The following is a 20722-nucleotide window of genomic DNA, read 5'->3' on the forward strand; positions in this document are numbered from 1 at the left end:
TGAAAAATTCCTAGACTGGTCCTTTACTGGGCTGCTTTCTCTAAACGTCTCTTCAAAGCTTGGTCTATAAAAGTAGTAGCCAAGTTACTGGAGAGAGCTTAAATCTGCACTTTTCTCCTCATCAGTTTCTACAATTCCCTATTTTCCACTGAGCTGTAAAGATCACTGGAAGAACTCTTACTATAACATTTTGCACTTCTTTGTGTATAATCCCAACCCAAAAATGGAACTGTCTGTGGGGAAATCTAAAAACAAAGGAAAACAAGACAAAAAGAAGCATGTTCTTAGATCTTCAACTGATGAACTCAAAACCTTAGGAACTTTTTATTCCACCATTTTAAAAGTACTTAATTCTGGAAAAAAATAATTGAGGAAATGTTCAATTCCATTTGAATTTAAGAGACATATTGGAAAGAAGAGGACATGATGAGACATAAATGTGATATTTTATTCAAACCATTTTCCCAGGTTCTCCGACTCTCTCCTTCTTCTTACTTCTTCACTTAACATGAAGTTTTCATTTAGAGTCAAATCTTAGTTTATAAGGAGCACATGCTGAAACTGTAATTCGTGTTTTCTTCTCTATTTCCCTATCCTCTATCTTTTCTTTCCTCTTGTTCTTTGGTTCCTCTTCTGACTAACTCACCGGATGTCTAAATTATTTGGTTTTTATTGAATTTTATTTATTTATTATTTATTTTGAGACAGGGATTCACTCTGTCACCCAGACTGGAGTGCAGTGGCACTATTATATCATAGCTCACTGCAGCCTCAATATCCTGGGGTCAAGCCACCCTCCTGCCTCAGCCCCCGAAGAGCTGGGACTATAGGCATGTGTCATCACACCTGGCTAATGTTTTATTATTATTATTATTATTTGTAGAGATGGAGTCTCGCTATGTTGCCCAGGCTGGTCTTGAACCCTTGGGCTCAGGTGATCCTCCTGCCTTGGCCTCTCAAAGTGCTGGGATTACAGGTATGAGTGTCCACAGTCAGCCTAATTATTTAGTTATTAAATTGTTTAGTCATCATTATTTTTACTCAGTGTCTAGAAGTTTTTTTAATTTTTTTATTTATTTTATTATTATATATTATAATTATATTATAAACCCTAGAGGGGTTTCCCAAGCTTCCTTTAGCCACAGCCAAGAGAAAACACATTGGCTATGCTGCACCCACCTCATGGCACCCACCTCATGGACAGGGAGAGAATTGCTCCTATCCACTTTCCAGAAAACAAGGCTGCTGCCTAAGCTCATTCTGATAATGGTACCAGGAACTTGCTCTCAGCTAAATGTAGGAGAGACAAACTCAATCTTCTCACCAAACAGAGCTGGTAGTTGCTCTGCACTCAGAATAACCCCTCAACACACATCCCACCCCACTCCATGCACACACCTATCCCTGGCCAAACCCCACTTGGACTTGTAATTTAGGACTTGGAAAGTTCTGAGGGAGTATCATCTACCCTACATCCTTAGGAATGCATCTAGTAATAGCTTCCTCACCCTAAGCAAGCAAGTCAGGCATAGTTGAACTTGGAAAATTTTCAAATCACAACATTCTTACTCTAAGCTGAAGTCTTTAATATCTCATTTGAATCAAATTCATGAATTTTGCCTTACAGAAGTGATAAATTATCTTGTCTCCAAGTCATGCCATGTAAAAAATTATCTGAATTTCTTAACTGGATAAAATAGGTAATAAATTAATTTGCTTACCAAGTTTATGTCAGTTTGTTTAATTAGGCTAATAATTGCCATTCACTAGAAACGTTGGTAGGTTAAGCAAATTATCCTCTTCTGTTTTCATTTCAGTGGTTTAGTAGAAAAGGAAAATCAGTTGAGAGGTCTTAAATTACACTCAAATAACAGAAAAAAAGATTCAAGGGATTTCAGAGTAGAAATGTTATTGTACATTCTTAGCTAAAAAGAATCCACTTATGAAAATATTTTTAGTGGTCTATGAAGCATCATTAAGTTTAAAAGGATACTCTTGGATAAAGTTGAAGTATCATATTGCAATGCACAACTCATTTATATGATTGTTATTACACTGATTTTCAATTCAATACTTCTACATAAAGAGAAAGAAGTTTCTTAGTTATAAGACATTCTTAGAGCTTAATCTCTATTTTCATATCTGCATAACATTTCCAAACCCACTTAATGTAGATAATGACAAAGTAAAGTTAGTCATGAAACTTCCCATTACAAACTGCATTTTGTGGTGAGAATGAAGTTTTAAATTCTGTTCCACAGTTACTTTTCTCAGATATTGAATTTGATGCACTTAAAGATGATGCGATTTTCAAAATGGATGCCAAGTGTGACTAATATCTAGCCAAATGACATCTTTCAACCTAACGAGGCATTTACATAAAGGGGCTTATAATATAAGAATGTATCCTTAGTGCCATGTTATAACAGGAAAATTGTAAACATGTTCTGCAGATGTCAGCTTGAACTTACAAACTTAGTCCTTCCCAGGCTACATTGTGCAGCACCATTTAATTCTGGAGCTTCTTTGGTTCACCTCTCTGTAGCTAAAGTTCAGCTATAGCTGTGAGAAGAGTGCTTTTAAAGTGTCCCATTTCAGAACTGTCTCTAGGAAACAGGGAATTGGTGAATAATCTCCAAGTGGGTTGATTGGATATGGATTTCACTATGTTGACAATTTAGACACAATTTAGCGTGTTCTCCAAATAGCTTATTGCAACTCCATTGCTCTGCAGGTCCAATATTGCTAGGTAAAATCAAAGGATAACAGTAGGTTCAAGCATGCAATTGGGCATAATCTATTCTTCTCATTTACAAACTGAGAAACAAAATATAACCTGGTTTTCTGGGTTGTTATTATTGGATGCTCATTCTTTAATAGTATACTCGGTGGTTTCTTAATATCCTGATAAACACAGCACTTAAAGCAAAGATTGTATTGGCACATGAATTTGCTATGCAAATCTGGAAAAGCTGCTGAGGTTAATAAGCTTCAAGGTTAGCACACTCATAAACCTCGCTCTGCTCAATCATATCAGCAACAAGGACCTGGTATTGAAAAGCCTTGTATTTTAAAATAATAGACCTTAAGGACTATGTGTTTAAAGCCCTGTCAGTGACTACCAGATCAGAATAAACAAGCTGTACTCTTGGATGGATCAGAATGCTGAGCATGGTGATGCAGCCCGCTTCAGTGTGGGAGCCATAGAATGCTTTTTCTCCTCTGATAGAGCTAGTCACAATCTTTCCACTTGCTTTAGAACATATCAAAACCCTGTTCATTTAACCAACATGATAGATATAAGATCTGCTCACACGTTGTTTGGTGAGACCAATTTCCAGACTTCCAAATGCACGTCTTTCTTGTTCCACAAGTGTAATGAATTTAGTTTCGTCTTTTACTTGCTTTTGTATTCTTACTAGCATTTGTTCTATGAAATGTATTTTTCTGGTCTGAATTTGATGTGCTTGTATTACTATGTGGACAAAAATCTTGGAACATGAAGATCCTTTTGCTATCAAGCCAGTCTGAACTCTTAAATCTCTCTGAACCATTGCTCAAATATAAATGAAAGTTAATGTTCACAGATCTGTTATTATGACCAAATGAATTAAAAAGAAGAAATACTTTGTACATTAAAGTAGTTACAAATGTTAGTTATTATTATTACAGTGTGTCAATGCATTTACTGTATATTTCTTTCAATTATCTCACAGAATGAAAACTAATGCTGCAGCAATGGAGATTGTGAAAATACAAATTTAAAAATGCATACCTAAAGGAAAATCAAGAAAAAAAGGAAAATTAAGCATTAAATGGAACTCTGAGTAGTTACTAAAAGTAAGAAAAGACAAAACAAAATACCACCAGACTCTCTACATTACTACTTCCAACTACTGTTTCCCTATTGACACATAATCTCCCATCTGGAGTTTTGTTTGTTTTACATTAATGAATCCAAAATATAAGCAGTTTATTTCTCAACAGTTAAATTAACAAAGGTGTATTTATTAATCCTTTGTAATAAAAATGGATGTACACCAAGTGGTAGTATTTTAGAGCTTATTCTCAATTATAAAAATAATTAAATTGCCTTATAAATTAAATGTAGAAAAAATATTTTAAAAGAGTATTTGAAAAACAAAAAAGCTAATGAATAATTCTTGAAGAACTTATTTGTAATAAAGAAACATCACAACACTATGCTGTTATATACACATTTTATTAACTTATTTGTGGATATCTCGCTTTGTTTTTATTTCATTTGAATAGGAATCTAGGCATCTATTTTTAGTTAGCACCATTATTCATCCTAGAGTTGGAGAACTCTTTCTTTGATTCTATGTATTGTTTTCTGGCATGATTTTTTTTTCACTGATATATTTAAGTGGTTGTCATAAAATGCTGCATCATATATTGTTTGTTGCCTAGAAAATACAGTTCTTGAACAGCCATAGTCATTTAAAATCGTATTAACTTTGAATCCTCCTCCCTAAAGTATGGAAGGTTATTCACGTAGATATTTTATTTAGCTATTGTTGTCTACTATGATTTCTGGAATGCTTTATTTATATGTTATATAATAAAATATATTATTACTTGTTTTTGATATTAAAAAAGCTTACCTATTACTTTTGAAGTAGATACGGTTTTTCAAGACCTTGAAATTAATTTACCTGAAAAAATATGTAAAAATACATACATAGAAAAAAACACATAACTTCTGAAAACTATCCATTTTAAAACATTATTCAAGACCAGGTGTGGCAGTTCACACCTGTAATCCCAGCACTTTGGGAGGCCGAGGTGGTCAGATTGCTTGAGCCCAGGAGTTCCAGTCCAGCCTGGGCAACATAGTGAGACCCCGTCTGTACAGAAAAGTACAAAAATTAGCTGGGTGTGGTGATGCACACCTGTAGCAGCTACTCAAAGGACTGGAGTGAGAGGATTGCTTGAACCTGAGTGGTGGAGGCTGCAGCAAGCTATGTTCTAGCCTGGGTGACAGAGCAAGACCCTGTTTCAAAAAAATAAAATAATAAAAATAAAAACATTATTCGCTATCTATAATACCTGCTCACATCACACTAGATGATGAAATAAATATATCAATATGCATAAAATGTGGCTCCTAATCTCAAAGAATATACATTTTATTTAAGGAGATAAGATCAATGGTTACAAAATTATTAAAGAATATTATAATACCAAATGCCATGATCTAGAGTAAAATTAATTTCAATCCAAATGAATTATTATAAATTTTTAAATCAGCATTTTTGTCACTATATTAAAATAGGACACTTCCAGTTAGAAAGAAAAAATTCCGTTGAACTAAAAGAAATAACTCCTAAATCGTACTGAAAGTGTTAAGATTCTGACCCTGTTTGTGTCTTTTAATTGGAGCATTTAGCACATTTACATTTAAGGTTAATATTATTACGTGTGAATTTGATCCTGTCATTATGATGTTAGCTGGTTATTTTGCTTGTTAGTTGATGCAGTTTATTCCTAGCATTGATGGTCTTTACAATTTGTCATGTTTTTGCAGTGGCTGGTAGCAGTTGTTCCTGTCCATGTTTAGTGCTTCCTTCAGGAGCTCTTGCAGGTCAGGCCTGGTGGTGACAAAATCTCTCAGCATTTGCTTGTCTATAAAGGATTTTATTTCTCCTTCACTTAGTGAACTCCCATTCACAATTGCTTCAAAGAGAATAAAATACTTAGGAATCCAACTTACAAGGGATGTGAAGGACCTCTTCAAAGAGAACTACGAACCACTGCTCAATGAAACAAAAGAGGACACAAACAAATGGAAGAACATTCCGTGCTCATGGATAGGAAGAATCAATATTGTGAAAATGGCCATACTGCCCAAGGTAATTTATAGATTCAGTGCCATCCCCATCAAGCTACCAATGACTTTCTTCATAGAATTGGAAAAAACTACTTTAAAATTCATATGGAAAGAGCCTGCATAGCCCGCAAAAAAAGAGCCCGCATTGCCAAGACAATCCTAAGCCAAAAGAACAAAGCTGGAGGCATCACACTACCTTACTTCAAATTATACTGCAAGGCTACAGTAACCAAAACGGCATGGTACTGGTACCAAAACAGAGATATAGATCAATGGAACAGAACAGAGCCCTCAGAAATAATACCACACGTCTACAACCATCTGATCTTTGACAAACCTGACAAAAACAAGAAATAGGAAAAGGATTCCCTATTTAATAGATGGTGCTGGGAAAACTGGCTAGCCATGTGGAGAAAGCTGAAACTGGATCCCTTCCTTACACCTTATACAAAAATTAATTCAAGATGGATTAAAGACTTACACGTTAGACCTAAAACCATAAAAACCCTAGAAGAAAACCTAGGCAATACCATTCAGGGCATAGGCATGGGCAAGGACTTCATGTCTAAAACACCAAAAGCAATGGCAACAAAAGCCAAAATTGACAAATGGGATCTAATTAAACTAAAGAGCTTCTGCACAGCAAAAGAAACTATCATCAGAGTGAGCAGGCAACCTACAGAATGGGAGAAAATGTTTGCAAGCTACCCATCTGACAAAGGGCTAATATCCAGAATCTACAAAGAACTTAAACAAATTTACAAGAAAAAAACAAACAACCCCATCACAAAGTGGGCGAAGGACATGAACAGACACTTCTCAAAAGAAGACATTTATGCAGCCAACAGACACATGAAAAAATGCTCATCATCACTGGCCATCAGAGAAATGCAAATCAAAACCACAATGAGATACCATCTCACACCAGTTAGAATGGCGATCATTAAAAAGTTAGGAAACATCAGGTGCTGGAGAGGATGTGGAGAAATAGGAATGCTTTTGCACTGTTGGTGGGACTGTAAACTACTTTGACCGTTGCGGAAGACAGTGTGACAATTCCTTGAGGATCTAGAACTAGAAATACCATTTGACCCAGCCATCCCATTACTGGGTATATACCCAAAGGATTATAAATCATGCTGCTATAAAGAGGCATCCACACATATGTTTATTGCAGCACTATTCACAGTAGCAAAGACTTGGAACCAACCCAAATGTCCATCAATGATAGACTGGATTAAGAAAATGTGGCACATATACACCATGGAATACTATGCAGCCATAAAAAATGATGAGTTCATGTTCTTTGTAGGGACATGGATGAAGCTGGAAGCTATCATTCTCAGCAAACTATCGCAAGGACTAAAAACCAAACACCGCACGTTCTCACTCATAGGTGGGAATTGAACAATGAGAACACTTGGACACAGGAAGGGGAACATCACACACTGGGGCCTGTCGTGGGGTGGGGGAAAGGGGGTGGGATAGCATTAGGAGATATACCTAATGTAAATGACAAGTTAATGGGTGCAGCACACCAACATGGCACATGTATACATATGTAACAAACCTGCATGTTGTGGACATGTACCCTAGAACTTAAAGTATTAAAAAAAAAAAAAGATTCTGACCCTGTTATATGCCACAGGAAATTACATTCTCCTGGTTCATTTGATAATTATCACTGTCTTTAAACATCTTTAATATATCTAAGCAAGTATTCTTTGAGGAACAAAATCTTACTGACTTGATAAACAAAAAAGATTTTCTGATTATACATGAAAAACATTAGGGTTTAACAATATTACATAACCTCTACCAGTGGACTAGTTTATAACATTGATTCTCAAACTTTATAAATTGTCTTAAAATGCAGATTCCTGGTCCTAGAACCTTAGACCTATCAAATCAGAATCTCTAGGGGGTGGGAGGGGAGTTCTCATCTATTTGCCTATTTATGAAGCACCCTGGGTATTCTGGTTTAGTTACTCCAGGAAAACACATAGAGAAACACAACTATGAGAAGTGAAAAGAATTTACAGATGACACGACTCTTACAACTTAAAAGAATAAACATTCTCCAATAGTTTACAAGCCAGAAAAAATGTTTTATTTAATAGATATAATTAGAAAGCTTTACCCTTATTTAATAGATATAATTAGAAACTTTACCCAACTTTTTGAGAATATATATATCCTTCTTAAACACACATACGTGGAGATTCATAAATGTTCGACCACATCCAATATCATATGGGTTATAGTGGTGTCTATAACAAAATGAAGGAACAATTAAAAAACACATTAGAAATATGCTCGGAAAATTTAAATTATACTTTTAGATAATAAATTTATTAAAGAATACATAGTAAGGAGAATTAGAAAATACCTAGAACTGAATGAGAATTATATATAATGAAACTTGTAGAATATAGTTCAACAGCACTTAGAGAAATAAATAGCTTTAAACTCTTAAAAAAGAAAAAAGTTTAAAATTTAATAGGCTCATTGTCAAGGTTAAGACAGTGGAGAAAAACAAAAAGAATTGATCCAAAGAAAATGAAAGTAATGAGATGATTTTTTAAAAGAGCAGAAATTAAAGAGAGAAACTATATCACAATTGAAATCAACATGGCCAAAAATTGGTTACTTGAAAAGGAAATAATAAAATAGACAAAATCACTGCTGAAACTGGTCTAGAGAAAAATAGATGGCACATACACACACAAACATATACACACACACATGCACATGTATACATGTAAGTGCATTTGCACATAAATATTTTAACAATGAAAAAAGCAATATAGCGCAGAAATATCAGAGATTAAAAAGATATGAGAATCACATAATGACTATACCTATTAAATTTAAAAGTTAGATAAAATACATAGATTTTGGAAAAGATCATTAAGAAAGATTGGCTTGCAATTGCTGCTGGAATATACAGAAAGATACACATTTTGATTTAAGAATACACGGCATGCGCAAAATTAGATGACACTTGTCCACTCATTAGCACACAACTTGATACACCATAGGAGTCCGCAAAATAGGTGTTTGGGTGACACAAAAGTTCTGTAAAAATATTTTTCAAAGGAGATTGGATGTGGAGAAAATGCTTCTTGTTTAGTCTGTCAAAGTAAAAAAACAGAAAACATACCAGAATATTGATATTTCAGCATGGCCTTTTGTGTTGCAAGGAACAGGGATTAGCTCAAGAAAAGAGTATTGGGGTGAGGTTACTGCAAGAATGTGCACAAAATGGCTGCAGTGGAGCCCTGGTCAGACCCAAAGCTATTCTTCCCTCCCTTAGACCACGTGCATTAGCTTCTGCTCCTTTATGGGCACCGTGCCTTTCTTCAAATGGACCCACTTCTTCATCATCTGTTTGAATGTGTCCCACGATGGCTGTCTCATTCAATTCCCTTTATAAGCTATTGGAAATTTCCTTCTGAGTGGCTTACTTCAAAGGACTCAAAGTCTGATTGCTCCAACTTTCTTTTTTATTATTATTTTAAACCAGAGCCCAGCATGGCACATGTATACATATGTAACTTACCTGCACGTTGCGCACATGTACCATAGAGCCTAAAGTATAATAATAATAATAATAATAATAATAAAAAAAAAAAATATTTACCTTAAAAAAAAAAAAACAAAAAAAACAAAAAAAAAAACCAGAGCTATAGTCAATGATTATGGATTGGCTGAACTTGGGGTTCTTCTGAATTTCCATCCAAGGACATGTGGGAAAACAATTAAGGCAGGGTCATGTGGTTAAAAACACACCACCTGGGTTGGAAGGGATTGTGTGAGGGGAAGGGACATTCCCCTAGAAATGTACGTTGGTAGGCAGGTACCCCAACTTATATTGACAATAATTTTCTGTTGTAAATCTGGATTATTAAAATTCAAATAACTCCTCATCAATCCAGCATAAATTTAAAGGTTAAAAATCTTAAAAAGCAAAAAATACCATCTGGTTGGTATATTATAAGCATTTACTGAGAAATAATTTAAAAAAATATATAATTATGCTCTAAATTGAATGTCACATTCACAGTATATCACTATTCCCTGTCTTCATATCTCCTCTTTCCAAACCTTCAATAAATCTACTAAAAGTTCTGTTACATTTAGTCTTCTTTTCCAACTTTTCCTTTTCCCCGCTGCTTCCTTGTCACTGACCTCTCTGGCTGAATCTATAGCTGGGCTCTATGGGACTTAGGGCCCAAAGAAGGTGCGCAGTTCTTATTCCCTACCCAGTTAGGTCTAAATTGCCTTAGTCTAAAAGAGATCAGATGCCTTCCTTTCTGCTTACTGGGAGGACTATTTTTAAATACTGAAATGGGAAAGAAGAGAAACCAACACAGAGTTGAAAATCCCAAAGCAGATCAGTCCCACAGAGGTTACTCAGCCAGTTGCTAAATAAATGTGATGTTGCCTGTAGTGAGGATGTACTTGGATAGGATTCTGGCTTTCAACCTCAGCAATTATATCTGAATCCCACTATGAATTGAGAATGACACAGGCACTGAGTTACATGGGAAAGTCCCTGGTCTTGAAGAAGTTTCCCCCAAAATTGAAATATATATGGAACAAATTATTGCACTATTATGTCCATATAGAAACAGAAGTTTGTACATAGTAGAGTGGCAGCTTAAAAGATCTGGAAACAAGATCTTGGGCATTCAGGAAAGGTTTCACCAAGCTGATATCATCTTTGGTATTTGAAAGATGTGGAAAAATTCCCCAGGCAGAGAAGAGAGAAAAGGGATAATCTTGGTACAAAGAAAATTATGTTCCCACATGAAGAAATACACTGAGATCTACTGTTTTGGAACAGAATAGCTGAAATTTTTAGCATGTGTGACAAGGAAAGGGGTAGGAAATGAGATAGAAAATACAGATTGGAGCTAGATGGAGAAGTATCTGGATAATCAGCCCAAGAATCTGATTTACCTTACAGTCACTGGAAGATGGCAAAGGTTTAGGTAGAGAGAAGACCAGACTTGGATTTAGTTGCACCAGAAGAGTAGATGAAAATGAGGGTCAGCTGGCAGGAAATCATTTGAGAGGCCTTTCTAACAATCCAACTGAGAACTCAGGAGGCCTGAAACAAAGCTTGGAAATGGGTGAGGTTGGGAGGGGAAAGATTAGAGAGACATTTCAAAGGTAGCATCTACTAGATTTGTCACACTGGGTGAGAAGAGAAACATGGTATTTATTTAACCTGGGCTTGCTAGCTAGATTGAACAGTGTGGACAATGCCATCATCTGATCTACTTATGAAAGAAGGAATAGAGTTGGCACAGGTTTGGAGAAGTTGAGTTGAGGACAGGGATGGGTAGGAAGAAGGAATGGTGAATTTGGGCAGACTCGGGTAGTGCTTAGAATCAAGCAACACAACTCTGTGACTATATTAAAAGTCAGTGAATGATACAATTTAAGCAAGTGAATTGTATAGTGTGTGAATTTTTTCTCAATAAAGCTATTTAAAAAAAAAAAAAGTCAGGCCAGGGAGAAAGAATCCACAAAAATGACAGGACAAAGAGAATGGAGGGAATTTCAAAGAGGAGGTGAATGCTTTTTATATCTTTCCTTACATTTTCTCTCTTTTTGTTTTGAAAACCCCCACTTCTCTGTCATTCCTTATTCTGTTTCCAACTTCAGGTTTCCTATTTTCTAATCCCTACCATGAAGGACCAGAAACTCACTTTTATTGAAACCCAAATTCTGATGACTCTGATTCAGTAGTAATGTCACATGTGCTAGAATGTCTCATAAAGACAACTTGTGACTAGAGTTAAATTGCAATTTTATTTCATTGAGCATATGCAGAATGTCGCAAAAAATTTAATGCATGACACCAAACTGAAATGTTTTATTTGCTTAATTTTTTAAAAAATGATTTTGAACAACCATATCAGGGAATCTCAAGAGCTAAACTTTTAATCTGACATTCCAGAACCACAGATAAATACTAAAATATTCATTGAGAAAAAATTCTGTATATCAGATAAATTCATGATCCTGAATATTACTCCAGTGATAAAGTATTGATACTGTTACAGAGCAATCAATATACTCACTGCCTGATGTGCATGGAGGCCAGTACCACGTGACCAGCTTTTGAGAAAAGAAAAGCTTTATTGTGAATTGACTCACAAGGAGAGAGGAGGCAATGCTCAAATCTGTCTCCCCAGGCTGGGCTTTGAGTAGGGTTTTATAAGCATAGTGTTACGATAAATGATCTGATTGGCTCTTGCAATGAAGTAATGCTAGGAGGATCCTACCAGCATCCTTTAGATTCTGCCCAGGGGTGATGCCAAGGCTTGATCTGATTAGATCCTGGATCCTGTCATGTGCTGTTTACTTCTTAATTCAGTCCCTGCTCCTCAGTCTGAGCACTTAGGTTCCTGCTATGGTTGCACACTTGGTTCATCTGGGCATGCTCACATTATGTGACCTTCAACCCAGGAGTTTATGGCAACTGAAAAACAATTCACAACTTTGTTACGTAAAAGTTGAACAAACACCAGGCGCAGTGGCTCATACCTGTAATCCCAGCACTTTGGGAGCATGAGGTGTGTGGATCACTTGAGTCCAGGAGATTGAGACAAGCCTGGGCAACATGATGAAACCCTGTTTCTACTAAAAATACAAAAATTAGCCAGGTGCGGTGGCACATGCCTGCAATCCCAGCTACACTGGAGGTTGAGGTATGAGAATTGCTTGAGCCTGGGAGGTGAAGGTTGCAGTGAGCCAAGATCATACCACTGCACTCCAGCCTGGGGGATGAAGTGACACCTTATCCCCCCAACACACACACAAAAAGTGAACCAGATTAGTCTGATGCAGTTACAATACACTCACTGATGTGCGAGGGACAGGAAAAGTTAAATCATTTAATGTGTTCATATGTGCTAGAAGGTGACAACAGTGTTTTCCACAAAATGAATCAAATTCTCAAAAGAATAACTTTGAAATGATAATATTCCCTAATTTTAAAAAAGGGAATTATGAATTGAATATTTGTATTCCCCCAAATTTGCCTGTTGATATTCTAACCCTCAATGGGATGGTAAAAGGAGGTAGGGCATTTGGAAGGTAATTAGGTTTAGATGAGGTCACAAGGGTAGAGCCCCATAAGGAGGTCATTCAAGTTTTTTTTTTTTTATTTTGGGAGACTGGGTCTCATTCTTGTTGCCTATGCTGGAGTACAGTAGCTCAATCATAGCTCATTGCAGCCTTGAACTCCTGGGCTTGAGCAATTCTCCCACTTCAGCCTCCTGAGTAGCTAGGACCCCAGGTGTGTGCCACCCCACCTGGCTAATTCTTTGTAGAGGTGGAGCCTTGCTACGTCACCAGGCTGGTCTTGAACTCGTGGCCTGAAAGGATCCTCTCTCCTTGGCCTCTCCAAGTGCTAAGATTGCAGGTGTGAGCCACCACACCTGGCCATTAGTGTCCTTATAAGATAATGATACTAGAGCTTTCTCTAGTATCAAGGTGTCTGACAATTCTGGCACCCTGATCTCAGACTTCCAGCCTCCAGATCTGTAAGAAATAAATGTTCTTTTTTTAAGCCACTCACCCTATGGTATTTTTGTTGTGGCAGCCCAAATTGACTAAGAGGAAGAATGGGGGGACCTAATTGAGAGTGACTCTGTTAAAATGCAGGTCAGGTCATGGTCAGGATCATGTTGCTCTTGTGCTTACAACCCTCCCTTTCTATGACCCTTAAGGTTCTGTTTTCCCTCCTTACCTGCCTGACCTGGTTTTGCATTTTCTAGTATTTAAATGACATGTACCCTATGAAGGAAATGAGTATATACGAACGTATTTTTAGTCCAAGCTATGGTTCATTGTTATAAGCATATGCATATGCCTCAAATCTCTACAAGAAGCTAGGGCCAACAATGAGTAATGCTGAAATTCTATGAATGTATATTTCTATGTAAAAATAATTTTAGGTAAAAATAGTGTTAGTAAATCCACTTGAATTCTTTTTCATGTGAATGTATGCTTTCTTCCAATATGCTGTTATGTTTTCCCCACATAATGAACTTGTTAACTCTGAGGACAGAGAATATCTTTGCATCATTTTTACAAGTTTTGGCAAACAGATTCAAGAGAGTCCATAATACATGTTGTTGAATGTTTGAAAGAGTGTGAGGACAAGTCTGAGAGGAAGTACCATATATACAACCTTACTGGACTAGTCCCCAAACACAGTCAAATTTTCTCAGTCATTGTGTCCAGTACTCTCTCTCCAGCAAACTCTGTTGATTAAATAAATAAGTAAATAAATAATTGAAAGTCATTGGCATTTAAAATGTTTGAAAAAATAAATACCTCAAGATCAGAACACACACACACAAGTGCCAACACACATAAACGCACATTTTAATGAGATCTTTCATTTTAGAGTCTGAAGAACATCTGGTTCATTTAGGGACATATATCACAATCTTAAAGACGTGCAGGGCTAAAGCCCAAGAGAATCCAATGCAATAGAAAGTGTATCAGCATTATTGGAAATGTGTTTTATTGCAAAATGGTAAAGATTTATGACTGGATCATGAGGATTAGCAGTATAGTTTCCTCACTTTCTTTTATAAATAAATCATATTAACAATAGCTTTGTAAAAACATCAGCAAGGTACAGCATGATTTTTAAATCACATAATAAATAGTGACTAGAAACATTACTAAACCAATTAAAATTGATATTCAAAATTCCCTAGTAAATGTACCTATAACTATTTTAGAGTCTGTGAAGAAGGTTTCCAGCATGCTGACCTGAATTTAATTGCTGCTTAATGTATTTTATGCACACCAGTTTAAAATTTTGAAAAGTTCTACATAGATTATTATTAAGTGTATGTCATATTCTCCCAGTCTAGTTGAAAGCATATGAAAATAGGAGGATTAACATAGAAGAAAAGTTTGCTGTGTATTCTTTCATATCCTAAATTTAACAGGTAAAAATATTGTTCATTTAGAAATTCATTTTTCAAAGATAAGTTCTCTGAGCATAAATTTGCAAGAGATCTCTAATGCTATCAAGACAAAGCTAGCTAGCATCCAGCATCAGGGTAATTAACTAAATGTCCACTGCGAAAAACAGACTTCATGACATCATAATGAAAGAAATATTTTAGTATTTGTAACAAATATTCTGATTACACACTGTATATAATTTCCTTCTCCATGAGTTTTAAGAAGATGGGTGGAATTCAAACGCAATTCTCGGAGCCCTGTGGGTTGCTGGGTCAGCAGGTAGGTTTTTTAGAGTCAGGTTTCCCCGTGTATTGTGCCCAGCTGAGTTCTGTAAGCACCATCTGTAGGGTTTTTTTTGCCTCTCACTAAATCTATTTGCTCCTTTTGGGCAAGTATAATATATAATAGAACTTAGGCGATGTTCTTTTAATAATTCTGAATTCAGATAAAAATACTCTCTTGTAGGTAGGATCAAATTATAAAGCTGGGAACTCCTGGGCAAAAAATATGCTAAGCCACCAAAACAAATAATCCAGGTGCAAGTTACCTCTTGCATGACTTTTCTCACACCCTCTCAGCCTCTCCAATTATCACTTGCCTCCCTAACTAACATCTGTCATGGGAGGGCGCTAGCCAGGAAGGAGATTCTGCATGGAGGCACCCTCTGAGTTTAATTTGGGAATGACTTCCATTGGACTCTGTTTTCCAGAGACTCTTGAGATAGTCGCCCTTTCTGTACCCTCTGCCCTCACCTGTTGAAAGCAGGGCCAACTTTGTAAAGATAATAGACCAAGTATATTCTATCTCGGGGGATACTGGGCTGGCTAACTGTTCACACCTTTGGGTTTCCCTAACAGAGAAACACCAGTAAAAGTCTATCCAGACTTACAAGCGTGAGGGAAACAGGGAACAGCTCATATGTTAAAAGACTAAGTTAAGCTTCCCACTTAATAAGGAAGGATCTGAACACCACTTGATTTACCTTTTCCCAGATTTCCATTAATATCCCTAGACAATATACAAAAAAAATACATAAAAGCACATATCTACAATGTAAACTAAGGCTGGCACACAATAGGCCAGGGTCTAGGGCAAAATTTTACTATTATTGCATTAATAAGATTCAAAAAACAGAATCATGGGTCACACCCCACACTACAGTATGGCTGGGAAGAAAGAATTAGGAAAACATTCTGATTTACTACCAGCATCTCTAGCTAACTCGTTCATTTTAAACATCCATCTCTATTACCCACCAGAGACTGAAACTGCCAGTAGAAAATACAACCCACATCCAACAAGGCAAAGAAATTTTAAGAAAAAAATACTCTAGGTAAGAAAAGAGAGAAAAGTCCTCAAAGAAATGCATCCTAATGGATCTCATCTTTTATGTACCAAATCTAGACCACAAAGAACTGCTTTATAATATGCTGTAAGAACACAGCAGGTAAAGAGAATAATACACATCTCTAGCCTCAGCTAAAACAGTGGCCCTAAATAATATTGTGTGCAATAAATGAGACTCTTTCTGTTAGAAATGAGAGAAACGTGAATCATCTCAAGCCAGTGGAAAGTTTATTGGCTCAGATAATCTATACTGCAGAAAGGGCAGAGGTGACACTGGCCTCAAGGGCAACAACATTCAACTATTGCTCCTTCTTCCTCCCTCTCTCTATTTTTCCTTCCTTCTTTCCTCCCTCCTTTCCTCCCTTCCTTCCTTTCTTCCTTCTTCAAACACCTTTCTTCCCCTCTCCTTTCCTCCCCACCTTCTTCCCTCTGTCCCTTCCTTCACTCCTTTTTACATACCAGCTCTATTCTAAGTGCAGACAGACATCCTCCACAGAGAAGGGAAACAAGGCTTCCAGTGGCCCTGTGCTCATATCCTGAGGGCACAAACAGCAGAAACAGTCTTCTCCACCAGCTCTATTTTAACCTTGAGAAAGAACACAGAGCAGCTTGGCTTGGGTTACATGTCTGCCTCCGTGGCAGGAGAGTAACATGACCAGCATGGCCTGGGTCACACCTCTCTGTCTCCATAATAGAATGCCTGTAAAGCATCAGAAATTATGCTAGGTCAGTGTTAACTTCTTCAGGTAAAGCTTTTGTTTTGCTTTATTTTGTTTTTACAGCTTTATTTTGGTAAATTGAAGTGCAATAAACTTCACATATTTAAAATGTACAATTTAGTGAGTTTTGACGAATGTATACACCCTTGAAATCATCACTACAATCAACATAATGAACATTTTCATCACCTATAAAATTTCCTCAAGTCTCTTTGCAACTTATTCCTCTTTATACCACTTACCCAGGAAACCAGTGACCTGTTTACTCTTACTAAAGACTAGTTTGCATGTCTTAGAATTTTGTTTAAATAGAATAGCTTTTGGACTGGCTTCCTTTGCTTAAGATAATGAGTTTGAAAATCCTTTAATCTCAGCATTTTGCAAGGCCAAGGCGAGAGGGTCACTTGAGGCCTGGAGCTTGAGACCAACGTAAACAACATAACAAGATGCTGTCTATACAAAAAAAATTAAAAATTAGCCAGTATTGTGCCATGCATCTGTCGTCCTAGCTTCTCAGGAGGCTAGGTGGGAGGATCACTTGAGCCCAGTTCAAGGCTTCAGTGAGCTACAATCATGCCACTGCACTCCAGCCTGGGTGACAAAGTGAGACCCTGTCTCAAAAAATAACAAAGAACGAAAATCATCAATGTAGTTGTATACATTAATAGTTTGTTCCTTTTCATTTCTGAGTTGTATTCCATTGTACAGTTATACCATAATTTGGCTATCTATCCAACTGCTGATAGACATCTGGGTTGTTTTCAGTTTGGCCTATTACAAAGTTGCTATGTGCATTTATGCACAAGGTTCTATGTGGACACATGCTTATGTTTTTCTTGGGTGATTACCTAAAACTGGAATGGCTGAGTTATTTGGTAACTTTTTAAGAGTCTTTCAAATTGTTTCCAAACATTTTTACATTCCTGATAAATTCATTTTACATTCCCACCAGCAGTGCATGAGATTTCCAGTTGGTCCATATCTTTACCAGTGCTTGATAGAAACAGTCTTTAAGTTTTAGTCATTCAATTGGGTGTGTAGCAGTATTTCAATATTGTTTTAAACTACCTTTACCTCATGATTAATGATGGTGGGTATCTTTTAATGTGCATATCATCCATTTTTGAACTGAACATGAAAGTCTTATTTAATTGGGCTTTTCTTTTATTCTTAGTTATAATAATTCTTCGTATGTTTTGGGTATCAGTTATTTGTCTAATATATATGTTGTAAACATTTTCTCCTAGTCTGTCGTTTACCTTTCCATTTTCTTTTTTTCCTTTTATTTTAAAAGAGATGGGATGATCTTGCTTCACCTCCCAGGCTGGAGTGCAGTGATATGATCATAGCTCACTGAAACCTTGAATTCTTGTAGTCTCAGCTTCCTGAGTAGCTGGGACTACAGGCACTATGCCCAACTAATTTTTATTTAATGTTCTATAGAGATGGGTCTTGCTATGTTGCCCAGGCTGGTCTCAAGTGATCCTCTTGGCCTCAAGTGATCCTTTCACCTTGGCCTCCCAAAGTGCTAGGATTACAAGTGTGAGCCACTATACCTGGCCTTTTTTCATTTTCTTAATGGTGTATTTCAAAGAGCAAAGTTTTAATTTTTGATATAGTCTAAATTATCAATTTTTCTTTTGTCTTTCATGCTTTCAGTGATCTGCCTAAGAAATTTTTGTTTAGTTCAAGATCGCAAAGATTTTTTTCCCTGTGTTTTCTTCTAGAAATTTTATAGTTTTGGATTTTATATTTATTATTATGACCCATTTTCAGTTAACTTTTGTTTATGATATGAAGAGTTGAGATTCCTTTTCTTTTTTTAACACAGATATCCAGTTGTTCTGACATCATCTGTTAAAAAGATTTACTTTCTTACCATTAAACTTCCTGACATCTTTGCTTAAAATCAAATGATAACATACATGTAGGTTTATTCACAGAACATGGAAGTAATAAGAAGTACCATTGGAAATCATCTACATTTCAGACATACTATTTATTCTGTTCCATTAGTATGTGTGCTAATTTTTTCACTAATACCAAAATGTCTCAATTACTGTAACTTCAGAGAAAGCCTTAAAATCAAATAAGGTAAGTCCTCCAACCATCCTCCAACATTGGCCATCTTTTTCAAAATTGTTTTATCTATTTCAGCCCATTGCATGTTAATATATATATTATATTTTATATATTTTATATAAATAAATAGATATTTATATAAAAATATAATATACAATATATATTTATATATAATATAATATATAAATACATATTTATATAAAAATAAATACATTTATATATTTATATATTTATACATATTTATATATTTATATATACTTTAATATTTATATATAAATATATATATTTTAATCAGCTTTTAAAATATTTACAAAAAAGCACACTGGAGTTTTTATTGGAATTACATTGAAGAAATGTACATTTTCAATTTGGAGAAACTTACATCAATTTGGAGAAACTTACATCTTCACTGTATTGGGTCTTCCAATCCATGAACATGGTATATATCTCTCCATTTATTTATTTAGGTCTTCTTTAATTCCTCTCTGCAATGTTTTGTAGCTTACAGTGTGAAGGTCTTGAAACTTTTTTGTTCAATTTATTCCTATGTGTCAGCCAGGGTTCAAAAAGAGAGTCAGAACAACAGAAATTTTATCTAATGCAATTGTAGGAGTCTAAGACTATTGTCTTTGTGTTTAATGCTGCAACCTAAACAGAACAGGGCAGGAAATCGTGATGGGAAGATAGTTGTAAAGCAGGGAAGAATAAAGATAAATTGGAATCTGTGAGGACATACAGTTCTCACCTGAATGCAATGTGTGTCTTACAGAGGCTGACACCCTGAATCATGGACATCAACACACAACTGGCTCAATAGTAGAAGCTGAAAGACGATTCAAGGGAAAAGGGAGCAGTTGCGGGCCTAGGTGTTTCCCACATCAGTGAGGTTAGTCAGCTGATGAGCAGCAATAATAGGAGTTAGCTACAAAAGCTGTCTACTCCAACTTCTCAAGCATATATACAAATTAGCTGCTGCTTCACTTCTACATTCCAAATCTTACATGAAAATATGTCTTGTGGCTCTCCCTAACTGGAAATATACAGGGAAGGGAATCCTGGGAAACAGTACATCCTTGCAAAGTTGACACATTACAAAACCACCCCAGTTCATTCCTTCTCAACTTGTCATCCATACATATCTCTTTAAAACATACTTAGCTTTCAAATATAAATCATCATAACATTACTTTCAACCAAACATGAGCCACACAACAAAATCAAGGTAATTATTTCCCCAAAAGTAGCCGTGAAGACCCTTCTTTTTCTTAGATTGTTTATCTTCCTTCCAGATGATTAACACTATTCATTTGATGTCTTGTAAGTCAAAGACATAGATACTGAGATAAAGTTAACTATTATTAACATATGTTAGAAAGGAGAAACTGGGAAAGGGAAAGAAAATAAAAATATAAGAATAAGGAACACATACTCATAACTATTGCAGTACTCAGACCTCTAACTGGTTACATAGTCATAGCTTGGCATTTATAACTAAATTCTTCTACTACCTATTCTACATTTCCTTTGCCCTCAGGAAGCACCTCAGCTGGTGATGGTTCCTTACCTGATGAGTAACCAAAATTTCCAATCCTGAAGGGTCTGTTCATTAGCATTCCTGCTTTAATTAAGTTTTTGAATTTCCATTGACTTTAATCTCAGAATCTGAAATTACTAAGCAGTGCCTGAGGCGATCTCCTGCATTCCAGACTAACTACTC

Source organism: Pongo abelii, chromosome 7, assembly GCF_028885655.2.
Source record: "Pongo abelii isolate AG06213 chromosome 7, NHGRI_mPonAbe1-v2.0_pri, whole genome shotgun sequence".
NCBI lineage: Eukaryota > Metazoa > Chordata > Mammalia > Primates > Hominidae > Pongo > Pongo abelii.